Source organism: Festucalex cinctus, chromosome 1 (assembly GCF_051991245.1).
Source record: "Festucalex cinctus isolate MCC-2025b chromosome 1, RoL_Fcin_1.0, whole genome shotgun sequence".
Classification (NCBI taxonomy): domain Eukaryota; kingdom Metazoa; phylum Chordata; class Actinopteri; order Syngnathiformes; family Syngnathidae; genus Festucalex; species Festucalex cinctus.
This window is the reverse complement of record NC_135411.1, coordinates 39,572,170-39,586,035: the sequence shown is the minus strand read 5'-3', so window position 1 is coordinate 39,586,035 and position 13,866 is coordinate 39,572,170. Positions and strand designations below refer to the sequence as shown.

General features: G+C 40.5%; 1 protein-coding gene across 5 annotated transcripts in view; it reads right to left on the bottom strand.

The window, feature by feature from the left end:
- LOC144027527 (thyroid hormone receptor alpha) overlaps positions 1 to 13,866 on the bottom strand; it is an 81,144-nt gene that overhangs the window by 49,150 nt on the left and 18,128 nt on the right. For all 5 annotated transcript variants that reach the window (XR_013285481.1, XR_013285482.1, XM_077535131.1 and 2 more), the window contains one exon: positions 10,446 to 11,576. The gene's annotated coding sequence lies outside the window, so the exon portion shown is untranslated. The remainder of the gene's footprint in view (positions 1 to 10,445; positions 11,577 to 13,866) is intronic.

Sequence of the window (13,866 nt, the reverse complement as noted above, 5' to 3'; positions counted from 1 at the left end):
ACAATGAAATAGGTGAAGTGAAAGACACTCATGCTGACAATAATGTGATACTCTGTGAAATAAATGCTTCTCAAGCCCTAATCAGACTGGAGTGCAGTCACTATATTCCCTTTTGTGAAGTGTCTTCAGGTGAGATTTCAAAACTATTGTGGCAGATGCAACACCCTGATTTATTATTTTTGTTTGTTTGTTAGCTTTGTAAGTTATTAACGTTCATGGTAGCACAGTTAACAGGAACACTACTGTCAGAGTAAGGTGTTGCAAAACAATATTTAATAACAGGTAGTAGGGGTGTTAAAAAAAATCGATTCGGCGATATATCGCGATACTACATCGCGCGATTCTCGAATCGATTCAATAATCGGCAGAATCGATTTATTTTTTTTATTTATTTTTTTATTTTTTTAATTTTTTTTTAGGATTCACACCTTGAGCATGGAAGAATGTTATATGAACGGAACATTAAGCCTTAATATTTTATTTTAATGCTGTTCAAACATGAAACAGATTACAACCTCTATAAGACTGAAATTTCAGATAAATAAATAATAAATTTTCATATAAATCTTACACTCTACAAGCTTACTGATTAGTATTTTCTAAATTTGAATGAAAAAAAATCGCAACAATCGACTTATAAATTCGTATCGGGATTAATCGGTATAGAATCGAATCGTGACCTGTGAATCGTGATACGAATCGAATCGTCAGGTACTAGGCAATTCACACCCCTAACAGGTAGGGGTGGTAAAAAAATCGATTCGGCAATATATCGCGATACTACAGCTCGCAATTCTCGAATCGATTCAATGGGCAGCCGAATCGATTTTTAAACAGCCATTTTTGATGGAAAAATATTCAACAAAACGTCTTACTTAGGGTTAGGATTCACACCCTAAGCATGGAAGAATGTTATTATTATGGAACATTAGGGCACATTTTATACAGTTCAACTTTATGCGGGCTCAACCTTGGTTTATGCTTGACGCTTCCGTGAGGTCTTTTGTTTTTCCTCCCTCCACTCACTCACTCACACAAACATGCACGCAAACTTACATGATCTCCCAGGCGGGGAACCCACGCCACCGAAGGCAATTTCAACTCCTTCACCTGGAACCCGACGCATCCTTGAAGTCCGCACGACTCCACAACGCAAAATGTCGCAATTACAGTATCCCTCCATAGTGTGGAATTGGTTTGGCTTTTTCCCAGAGGACAAGGTCCAGACAGAAGGAATTTGCAAAGATTGCGGAGACTCCGTTCGGACGGCAGACGGCAACACAACGAACCTGTTTAATCACATGCGTAGACAGCATCCGAAACTGTACGCCGACAGCCAAACCAAACAGAGACCAGCCGTTAGCAGCTCCAAGCTAACACAATCCACGGTAACACAGTCATTTATTTACCAAGGGCACTCCATATGTAAAAACAAGAAAGTGGTGTAAAGAAGTAACTGAGGCTGTTCATTACCATTTATGTTTACATTCATTGCACTATTTCAATTAAAACCTGTTCAGAAAGCTTAGTTGGCTTAAAGATAGTTCGGCTTTTTTGACATGAATCTCAATTTCATCCTCACCTCCAGTGTGTGCGATCAGCACTGACTTACCCCGGGTTTTCACCGGATGCGGTTGCGGTGCGGTTGCGGTACGGTGCGTCTTGACTGCGTGCTCCGGACGGGTCAATTTTTTTGTCAATCCACACCGGCTCCGCACAGCTGCGGTCCGGCAGCTCCGTCGCCGCCCACTTCCCAACGTGTCTCGCGGGACCGCGCGCGCGACCATGTGGCATTTCACAACGACAAATATACAGAAAGTCTGTGCTCAACAGAGAAGCAGAAAGAGAGGTGGACTTCTTTTGATTTAACCTTTTCTTCTTCTTCTGCTATGAGATTCCATGCATTTTGTGGTTTTCCACCTCCAATATAAACCTCTCCTCGTCCATGTTCGCTGGCGTCTAAACCGTGAATGAGCACATGGCCCGGCGAAGCCCACGTCACGTTTTGCTGAAAAGCTTGCGAAATAGGAGCTGCCGAGTGTTTTATTCTGAAAGGTAACCGGAAATTTATTTTGAAACTGCGTCGGTCTTCCTGTCCCGCTCGATGTGTTTTGTGCTAGCTTGCCATTTGCCGGAGGCCTACCGCTGCGGCGTCCGGCAAAAATAGAAAATAGGTCTATCCTTGCGGAAGGCTTGCGGCACGCCGCAGGCCTTCCGCAGTCGACACGCAACGCACCCGCAAGCGGTGTAAACTGCACCATTCGAATGAATGGAATCTAATTGCTTGCGTCGCCGGACCGCACCGCAACCGCACCACAACCGCATCCGGTGAAAACCCGGGGTTACCCCTGACAGCGTTCTGTGACACGAGTTCTGGTCCGGTGTTGGACGAAAGGAAAATAGTCCAGCAAGCTGGCTGGGGTCACGGAAATAAAGCGTTTTTCTTCTAAAAACAATTTGTGTTCAAAAGAGTGATACATTTGCATCACAATACTCTTTTCTGAAAAAAGTCAGACGCCATTACCGCCAGCCACTACGTTTCTGTTCGTTCGTATCACTGCGCGTCGCCCTGTAGACAGCTAATCGACGCGCTGCAGACAGCTGATCCTTCCGCCTTCGAAAAGACAAACAACTTGTAGATTAGTGCGCGTCTTTCAGCTGCATGCGGGGCGCCGCACAGTGATACGAACGAACAGAAAAGTAGTGCCTGGCGGTAATGGCGTCTGACTTTTTTCAGAAAAGGAGTTTAATGATGCAAATGTATCACTCTTTTGAACACAAATTGTTTTTAGAAGAAAAACGCTTTATCTCAATGACCAAGGCCAGCTTGCTGGACTATTTTCCTCTCATACAACACCGGACCAGAACTCGTGTCACAGAATGCTGTCAGGGGTAAGTCAGTGCTGATCGCACACACTGGAGGTGAGGATGAAATTGAGATTCATGTCAAAAAAGCCGAACTATCTCTTTAAGATGTCTGTTTTTTTTCTTTTAGGGTTTTCTATAAATTTTAAATATGTTTTAAAGTTTACAAAAATATTCAGAAATGTGAAGATTAATCTCAATATATGTAAAAAAAAAATCGTGATAAAATCGAGATCGTGATTTTATTTTTAAAGAATCGTGATAAGATTTTTTACCATATCGCCCACTCCTAGTTGTGACCGAGATGCAACTATTTGTATATAAGCAAGAGCCCTTTCATCTCTATTGCTTTCCTATCAAGAAGTACTGTTTCTCACAGTTCGATAATGTAGGCAAATTTCTTGTCTTTGTTTGATTCAGCAATAATGCATTTGTTTGAAAGCAGTGTTACATCACCCATACAATATCACTTTGGCACACAAGAAACGCTGGCTTCCCACTCACAGCACATACAGCATAGCACCTTGTAGATAGCAGGTCGGAGTTGTGGTGAGCCGCGTAGTACCGCATAATAGTAAGGGGCTTTTGGGACTTCAGTACAGAAAATGGTCAGTGACAGTTTCACCGGTGATGTATTCATCGTTGATGACTGTTGCTGCAACTCATCTTACTGATCAAATACAGTATAGACCCCTTCAAAGTTTGTAAACAATGTGACGCAATTCAAAGGGCGGGGCTTAGCTGGAGGAAAAAACACCTCAGTGGCGTGTGGTTCTAACACCGGTCAGCATATTTTCACAGAAAGTTCACGTCAGAATGGAGGCGGAAAATGACCATTTGAGTTAATATGTGAGTAAACTGACTCCCCACGAACGTGAATGTTAGTTTAAAAAGTTAACTCTGACTGATGGGCCGATATTTACTCACCCCTATGCCCTCACACACTGGGAAGATGATTTAACGGGACTACCCACCATGCAATGGTCGGACATTTAAAGCTACCTTATAGAAAAACTGAGCGTTTATACTAAAGATAAACTGAAGGCCTATAAATCATTACATGTCTAAAACTAACTACGTCTTGAATGGACATGTTCAAAATTTTGAATATAACAACTTGAGCGAGGACTTTTGTGTCATGCGATCGCAAGTGCTGCCAAGTCAACGACAGGGGCAGAAGACGAGGATATACGAGGCATGTACCTCTCCTACAAAAATGTTACAAGAAGTTATCGGAACCATTGTGGGAGCTTTCGTCTCGACAAAACTGAAACATACATACATACATAACGTTTGGTTAGCTAGCGGTTAGCATTCGCGCATGTAGCATGTAAACACTGAGTTTTTGTAAGTCCGTGCATGTAAAAAGAATCCCACAAATAATGACTAACTTAAGTAATTTCAATCACAACTAATTCTAGCCCATATCATTGTCCAGGCTGAAGCTGTTAGTTAAATCTTACCTGATAGGATGTGTGCGCTGCAAACAAGAGAACTGTTGATGATAGTATCAGACAGTCCAGTCCTTTCGCCTGATTGTGTTTAACCACAGCCATCTGCGATTACTCTGACTGGCAGAGGCTGGGATGCGATAGAATTTCAAGTTTTTGTTTGTCCACGGTTCTGGCAACCAAAAACACAACAAGACGACATTTTCTACAGACAACCAGCGTTGTTTACTTCTAGCCACACTTCCGTTGTCTCCAGCGGCAAGTTGTTTTTGCCTCCAGTAAATACCGTGACGTCATCGTGACGTAGGCCAAGAAAGGGCCCATAGGTATACAAATTCACACAAACAATCGGGCAGCATGACTGCAGCTGAAGTCCCCAGACAGACACGGGGTGACTCATCTAATGGCCCAATTACTTGTGCATACGTATCAATGCTTACCACATTCACACACACAGTACAAGATAATGGGATTTCATCGCACCATAGTTTGTCCCTGGTACACTTTTTGCAACAGCGGAACTGGGTCACTTACTGATGTTCATGTGCACATACCGGTACATAGACAAATATCATGGTGTCGTCTTGTCCTTCCTTTCTTGGCAAGTTCTAAACACAATAGGATCTATGAATAATAGAGCCACAAACCCACCCCAACCCATTCCATCTTCATATCCCAAGCCAAGAATCACATTGGTTGATGCAGTCTCTTATACATTACAGCATCAAGCCACAGGTGGTGGTGGTGGTGGTGGAGGTGGGTGGAGAATTGTGTTGCCATAGCAACTAGAAGTAGAGGACAGGAATAAGTTATGGCACTATGATGTGAGAAGACTATCAATGATGTAGTGCATTATGTGTCAATGACTGACGGTGACAAAAGGACAGACGTTATCTGAGGTGGGATTTAGATGAAAAAGGTGCTGTGGGGAGGTCACATATCTTACTGACACAATACGATATAGTGCATGGAACCTTAAAGGTCGGGTACCATCTGTTATAGGACGCTGGTCCACAACTTGAACTGGTCGAACTGAACTCAAGAGAGACTAGTCAAACACACTCAATGCTTGCATGATGTACGAGGGTGGGTTGGAAAGTTCATAAAGACGTTTAACCTCTTCCAACACACCAGATTCATATTATCAGCTCATTAGCAAGCTATGCAGCAGACATAATGTTCCTGATCGTTTGAATCAGGGGTGTTGGAAAAGGAAAACATCCAACTCGTGCTGGATAGGCACCCTTGAGGGCCGGATTTGGTGACCCCTGCTACAGTTTAAAATACAAGTCAACATGAGTGAACATGTCAACACAAAACAATGTCAATTTTCATTGTGATTAGCCAACACACTATGTCAGGCACATTCAACCCTTTATCCATTATTCACTGAAACATGTTTAAGATCCCTTTGTTTGTTATCATCACACCTTTGGATAGGTGTCAGTTGGCTTCACAAAACTTGTAACAAAATACACACAATGCACCCTGTAAATCCGGGCTCTCGCTAGAGCAGAAAAGTTGGCCTGATGTGCTTGAAGATGAGGCTTTTGGCCGGAGGTTCTAACACAACTAAACACTTAACCTTGTGCTGTGGAGAACCCTAACTGTTAACTGGGCTGGGCTTCATGCCATCATCATGTAAGCACAATACAACTGTAATTCCTGACCTTACGAAACCATCACTGGCATCTAAATCTTTGCAAAAGTCTTTCCTGATAGTATACTATTTAACAAAAATGTGGCCTGGATGAACTGCAGATACTCGGGTTCTGGTTAAAGTGGGTCACGACATAGAAGTGAACAAACAACGATATTGTGTGTTTAAACAGAACAATTGGCATGCGGCTTTAAAGCATTAAAATAAAATACTGTGCATTAAAGTATTAAACAATAGAGTAAACAATAAAATAAAATACTGTGCCGATTCAGAGATAGACCGATATGCTTTTTTCAGGGCCGATACCGATTCCGATTATCGGTAGTCAAGGAGGCAGATAACCGATATTTGAAGCCGATATTCATTTGCAGTAAAAGTTAAAATGTTGGCACCAAATTTTTGAATAATGCAAACCCTAACAGTTCTTTACAATGGATTCTCACACTGCACTTTTCATTTTACATCCTTCTATCTGCAATAAGATGTTGGTGGCGGGGGGAGTTAAATGTGGGGGCCAATGTGACATTACCTTTTATAGCATTTGGGATACTTGTAGTTTTATTCTATAAATGTTATATTTTTATATTTTGAAGTAATAGGAGGAACCCTGTCATTCAAAATGTGCATCAGCTGTGGCATTAAATATTACTACAGCAAAAAAAAATTAAAAAAAAATCCATGAGAAAAACTATTCATCCCTGAAAACCATACAGTTCTTGTAGACCTTATTATGATTATTGTTATTGTTACCATATAGACAGTTTTGATAAGCTGAGGATCTTAAATCGAGAACAGCAATATCATGCTACTCCTCTCTACAAGAGAACTGTCAAAAGACACTTCATCATGTAGTTTACTGCCACTTAGGATGCCCCAATCAACGCAGAAAAAGGTAAAGTAAAATAACTTGGTTATAATAATAGTAAGAATAACTTGGTTAAACAGACATTGTTGCGGTGGAACGCTGCCAGTTTCTGCTGTTTAATGTGTTTTACACTTACAGACACGTGTGTGTGTATGGGCACACTATTCTCTCACTACTGTACTGTACTGTATCACTTAATGGCACAGATGTACTTGTCTAAATAATAACTGGGCTGCAACATTGCTAATTCACATTAACAAGCACTATCTTAGCTGTCCACATGAATAGTTACTAACACACGAGAAAGTTATACAACACACCAAACATGAGCTCATTATTCAAAGTATGATGCACGTAACGAAATTACATCACTGAACATTAATTGCAGCCGACTACGGCTGTAGATGTTACATATTAGTGGCATCCATTGAGAGGATAATGTCCCAACTGACGGCAGACATGACGTGAAAAGAGAGACAAAACAAGCAAATAAGCACACTATACTTTAGCGCACTTCTCTACTAATGCCAAACATACGGAAGAGAACACGTTCGTGTAGTTAAACGGTGTTTGAGACACTTAATTTGTTACGGAGCGGACTTTAACGAGGTGCACAACGAGCTGTCAATCAAATCGACGTCGAAGCTTAAGGCACACAATGGCAAACCAGTGCGACAAATAAACACAATATAAAGTAACTAAACGCTATTTAGTGTCACTGTGGCATCTAACTGCATAATAACGGCTATGCAACAAGTAGTGGACGTGACCCAGAATGCAATGTGTGCGTCACGAGAGGTAAATATAATGACGTTACTCTACTCTTAACATGGAACTAGACAATATAATAATGACAACTGTTAATATTTGGAACCTTTGTAACAAACATTATTTACTTGATTAAGTGAAAATGTGTGTGATTCCCTCCCCGAGTAGTTCAAGTAGCGAATTAGCTACTGGGTGTTAGCCTACATGCTAAGCTGAACACACCGCTGTTAGCTAGCGGGGATTCAATGCAAGACAATGCAGCTCCATTCATATAGTGCATTTAATACACAACATAATTCAATGTGTTTAGCTTATCATGGTGAAAAGTTCAGCGGAGTCTCTTCTCTTTTAACTTACCTTCGAAGCATGTGTACTCTCGCGTTGTGTCCGTGGGTGCGTGTGTGACCGGCTACTGTGATACACGGCATACACTACTGATTGGTTCTGGCTCTTGCACGACTAACCAATCAAATGCTGCTATGGGCGTTACGTTGCTGGAGTTGGACTCCATAACAGACAGAGACGCTCTGGGCTGCATTCGAAGCGAAAAGACGGAGTTTTAAATGGATCGCTCATATCGGCCGTCAGATTAATAAAACAGACCGATACCGATATGTACCAATATGTCAAATATCGGCCCCGATTATCGGCCCGGCCGATTATCGGTCTATCTCTAGACTGCCGATAACCGATAATTTCCTGCTTTGTATGGTCGATACAGATACCTAATAAATGTGCCTTCATAATCTACAATTTGTGCATTCAGGAATGGAAAAACTGATGTTTTAGTAGCTCTGATTATCACAGCAAACAAATGTGTTTCTTTCAAATGTGTATTTCTTTTCTATATGAAATGGCTAACAGATAATTACACACATTAAAAAGTTAATGTTAATTTTTATTTTTTTATTTTTTTTTAAAGTTAGATTAAAGTTAATGTTAAAATTAATACAGAACTACAACTGGTTTATCTGGAAAAACAAAACATTAATGTATGAAAGCGTTAGGAATGCATTTATTCAATCCGAAGTGTAATAGTGCATGAGGATGAGGTAGGTGAACGTTTGGTAAAATTATATGCATTGACATTTGTCAACCTTAATTTAAAAAAAAAAAAATGAAATCAAGTAAATAGACAAAACTGGTATTGCAGTAACCCTTGTGGTTGCGTGTGTGGTTATGTTGTTTCCCGTGGTCTGGACTGGCCGTGAAGGCAACACACACTTGAGAATAATAATAATAATAATAATAATAATAATAATACAAATAAATAAATAAATAAACAAATAAATAAATAAATAACTAAAATAAATACATAAATAAATACATAAGCTGCTCACATTAGCGTGTTGTGTTGTGGCTTGGTTACAGTCGACAGTAACTGCTATTAAATGGTTAGTTCACTGCTTGGCTTGATCATTTCACAAACGCTACAGTATTAATGCTTTGACTGCACTGGGCATAGTAGAGATTTCTCTGAAAATGTAAAAGCTAAAAATAAAATAACATGATACGCATCCTTGAAAATCCCCACCCCGAACTGCATTGAGACATACGTGTAGTGTTAGTCCGTTCTTGTCAATCAAGCTGTGGCCACTTTGGAGGATGGAACGTGGCTCCAAATGTGCTAGTAACTGGGTAAGCTCCAAAAAAACGGCTGCTTGTCTAGCACTATGAATGCCATAACTTTGACGTTAATGGCTTTAGATTTGTTGTTGCTGCCTTGTTAGCTTAGCGCCGTTAGCCTAGCAACATTAGCTGCTGCAGCTGTGCCTCCTTCACGTTTGTTCAAAATGGCTTTGACATGATGACGGATTTCAGGTGAGCAAAAGCCTTCTTTCTCCTTCTTCGAATCCTTGCTGAAAATGTTTTGATCTTCTGCCATGGAGAAAAACCACCACAGTGATGAGGAGGACATGTTGATTGCTACGTGTTAGTCTAGACAGTAGTGTGGGGCGGGCCAAGCTTCGATAAGTTGGATGTTTTTTTGTTTTGTTTTTTTGCGTCATGTTGCGTGACGTCATTACACGTTGCGTGGGTTGCCAGATTAGCGCTCATTTATCCCCCCAAAACAACACAAAAGACGCGGCCAGATCTGCCGCCTCGGTACCAACGATACTTCGGGTATTGTAGAAAAGGCAGTACCCTCAGATTTTCAGAATCTTGGCATCGACTTGGTACCGAAGTATTGGTTCTCGTGACAACCCTAGTTCAGACCACCATTAGTGAACTTCAAGGCTGCGTTCAGATTGGCAGCCCAAATCTGATTTTTAGCCCATCCAGATTGTAAGTGGATGGCTCTTGTGCACGTGAAATCCGAGTTTTGGGGGACGGATTTGGACAGGATGCGTCTCAGTCTGATCAGCTCAAAACACTGAACTAATTTGATGTCCGTGACGTAATTCTACGCGTGCAAAAACCAATGCGCCCGCGCTGTCAATATCCAATCAGTTCGCTGCCCGGCTGGTTTCTCGCATGCTTGGCAGTCAAACGCCTTGACGGCTCCACTGCCCCACTGACTCCTCTCATGCGCAATTAGAAATACAGTGACAGTTTAAGTTTGCGCTGAAGCCGGTCTCGCGACCCCGTCAGTTCTTCACATGCGCAGCCAGAAATAGCAAATTAGTGCCCGTCCGTCGCCATAGAAATATGGTCGTTTAAAAAAAAAAAAAAAAAAAAAAACAATAACAAAAAAAAAAAAAAAGAAAGAAAGAAAGAAGAAAAAATGAAAAAGAAAACCACTGAACGCGCTTGCAGGGAAGGGAAACCGACTTGTTAAAAAGAATGACTGTAAAACAATACAAAATATTATTAAAATATAAAATACAAAACTTACCGGTGCATTCCAGTCCTTTCTTTACCATTAAGGCATCTTCTCTTGAGTTCTTTTGTTGTACACGGTATGAATCTTCTCAGTCTCCAATTTATTGAGTCGCTTGATTTCTATCTTCCAAGAACGTTGCACTCATTTCCTCCTGCTCAGCACTTCTCTAGAGGCTTCAATGGATGAGAGGAAACTCAAATGGAATGAAGGCCTCTCAGGTAATAGCTTATCTGGGCTACCACATAAACGTTGAGGCTTGTATACAATGAGTCTTGTTGAGAAGTCAATGAAGATAGGCGTTGTGGAGTCCAAAATGATTCTCTGGAAGACTCCTTGGCTACGGTTGTTATAAACCAGTCTCTAAGGCAAATGAAAGATGCTGAAATGGGTGGTCCATTGGGTAATTTGCAGCACCAGGTTTTTGAGTGCTGTTGCTAGTTCCCTTCTGTTTTCTTGACTGTGTAAACTATTTGTCAACTGAGGTATATTATTTGACAGGTGAGGCTACAACTGGTGTTCAGAAGCCTCTCCGGCAAGATATTTTTTTTCTTCTTCTACAGTAAAAACTAACCTGGGGCTCAAGCAAGTACAATTTTGCCCAGGCCGGCAGGTGGTAGGAGGTCCAGAGATACTGCTGGCTGTAACAATTGCAGCAAGAAGAGTTTGAGAGGCAATCCAGGTTGTCACGGTAACAGCAGTAAGAGGTCACAGGTGTGGATTTGCTGTGTTTCGGTCACTGAGCTGGCTGTTTTGATGGAAGAGGTAGATAATTGGAGAATATCCCCGAGGTATTTATAGAAATTTTGCAGAAAATACAGCAACCGATATTATGGGTAATAGTTTCAATCCTTTTGTTTCTACAGGAGGTATAAAGCAGATGTTTCTTCCGACTGGATGGAGGAGATGATTGCGGGACATAACTCTGTCAAAAAAAAAATAATTCTTGTACTGTGTAAAAAATAATGTTGGTGGTTTTAACTGTAATGAATAGATGAGTGTCAGCCTGAGCACAATCAAAGGAAGTCAGTATGCACAGGTTATTCCTTAAAAAATAAGAAAAAAAAAAGCCTGGTGGTTCAAGTTACTACTGAATGGCCTGTTGCTGCCCCAGCTTGTACAGGGAGGTTTCTTCAGTGGTTCCACCTACAAAAAAGACAAATCAGAAGCCTGTTGGAATATGACCACAGTAATGAAAACAATCAAACAAAAACGAGCAATTTCTGGACTATTAGCCGGTACTTTATATATATATATACTGATTTATGCTGATTTATTCCTCTGTCCATCTGACCACCTGCTCATCTGCTCCTCTGCCCAAGAAATAAAAGTTTATTTCTAAAAGAGTGCAATTGCATTATTAAACGATTAGCATTATATTAGTTGAGAAATGATATGAAAACTGCAATATTATCGTTTATTGCAATATTTTCTGTGACAATTTATCGTCAAGCAAAATGTGTTATCGTAACAGACCTACATGCAAGAAGTGTCTGAGCCGATAGGGGGCGGGTGCAAACAGTGCTGCACCAATTGAATTGGGTGGGTGGAGATGGGTACCTTGCACAAGGGCACCTTGACTGTCGACAGAAAAAAAGGACTAGCATCACTCCAGCAACTAGTTGCTATGTTTTACATTTGTCCAAAACTGGAAATTAAGTGTTATGGGTTTTTCCCCTTATCTCTTCAAGAGGTTGTTTTTGTTTTTTAAATCAGGCCATGAACAGCCAATATTAATAATGTGATAACTTCCCTACAACTGCCTGAACAAAAACGACACTATCTCAAATCAGTCATCATGCAGTCAAGCCAAATCCATCATTGACCCCAACCTGACAAGGGGTTCAGTCCACGGTCACTGGAGTCTGGTGGTTCAACTCATTCATGCGGCATGAACCAATGGTGAGATACAGTAGATGAAAGACTTAATAAAACAATGAGTGTGGTGGTGGTTTTGGGGTACACTCACATAGAAACAAAGCTTCACTTGTCTCACAGTATTATCTAGGCCCCATACCAGATTAGCCAAGCCTACCCAGTGTTAATCAATGTCTTCCCTAAATGAGGCTTGAGCCGCACAGTAGACTAAACAATTTTGATTGCTTTGAGCAAGTCGGCTTCATACACTTGTACAGTGGGGACAATGAAATTATTTTTGTTATAGATGGAAATAAGACTTTGTATTTTCTCAGAAACCATTATGATAAATGATAGTGAAATTGGTGTGTGTGTGTGTTTTTTTATGTAACTGATCTAGTGATATTAGAGCTAATTTTTTAAAGAAATTCGAGTACATCTTTTTAAGAACAATTAACTTTTAATTCTCAAGAATATTGAACATTTGCATTAAACTGAAGGGCAACATAAAATATCTTAGATAAATAAAAACATAAGTAAAAGAAGGAGATGTCAGAGATGGGTTTTATCTCCTAGAGAATGTCCTCTTTTACCTGGTTGTACAAGGCAGGAATGGCCATTCAGGAAATCCATGACAGTACAATTCCTTTATATGTATGTTGCTCTCAAAAGCCTTCAACACTGTTGTGCGCGAGTGCCATTTTGCGTTCTCGCGTTAATATTTGCATTGTTAGGTAAAGGTTTCCTTAATTGCAATCAGTCATGAATGGACGACCCTCCCTGTCCCACCATGTTTTTTTGTTGTTGTTTTTTTATTGTTCCAAGTAGAAGAAATTGGGTGGGATGGCTGTATTTTAAATGGTGACTTTCGACATAAAACTGCAACATACCTGTTTGTTGATGTTCCTGGTCTTTCCGTGTTCATTTGGTTTGAAAGCAAAATGTTTGCACTGTGGCATTCGGCTTTGGAACTAATGTCATTCATGCCACTTAACTTACTTTAATTGTAAAACTACAGCCATCAAAACACATAGCGTCCAGTACACTAATTATTTCTTTGTCTCTGCTTCAATGGTGTCTGTGTGTATAAGGGGTGGAATAGTTCACAAAATCCACAATTTTGTTTGATATACTATATGAATGCAGTTGAACACACTAAACAAAGAACTAAGAAGAGTTGGGATTTAGAATTTCAGCAAACTTCCTTGACACCAATTACTATTGCTTGACACTCAGCATTAAGGGTGGGAATTGGGGGGGTTACATCACCAAATGATTCCCAAGCGCAGCCCCTGCTGCTGCTCACTTCTCCCTCGGGGGATGGGTCAAATGCGGAGAACGAATTTTGACCACTTAGGTGGGTGTGACAATTAGTGGTACTTTAACTTTACGTTCCTATTAGCCAAGTCAGAATTTAAGGGTAGTTTCCACATATAAAATGTGTGAATTTGTGAATAATGAATTCCAGATACTGTGGGTAGGAATAACTACCATATTTTTAAGAAAGAATAGTCATATACGATTTATGTAGTTTTTCATTATATTTACGGCAACCTTTATTTATCCATTTAGTAAATTA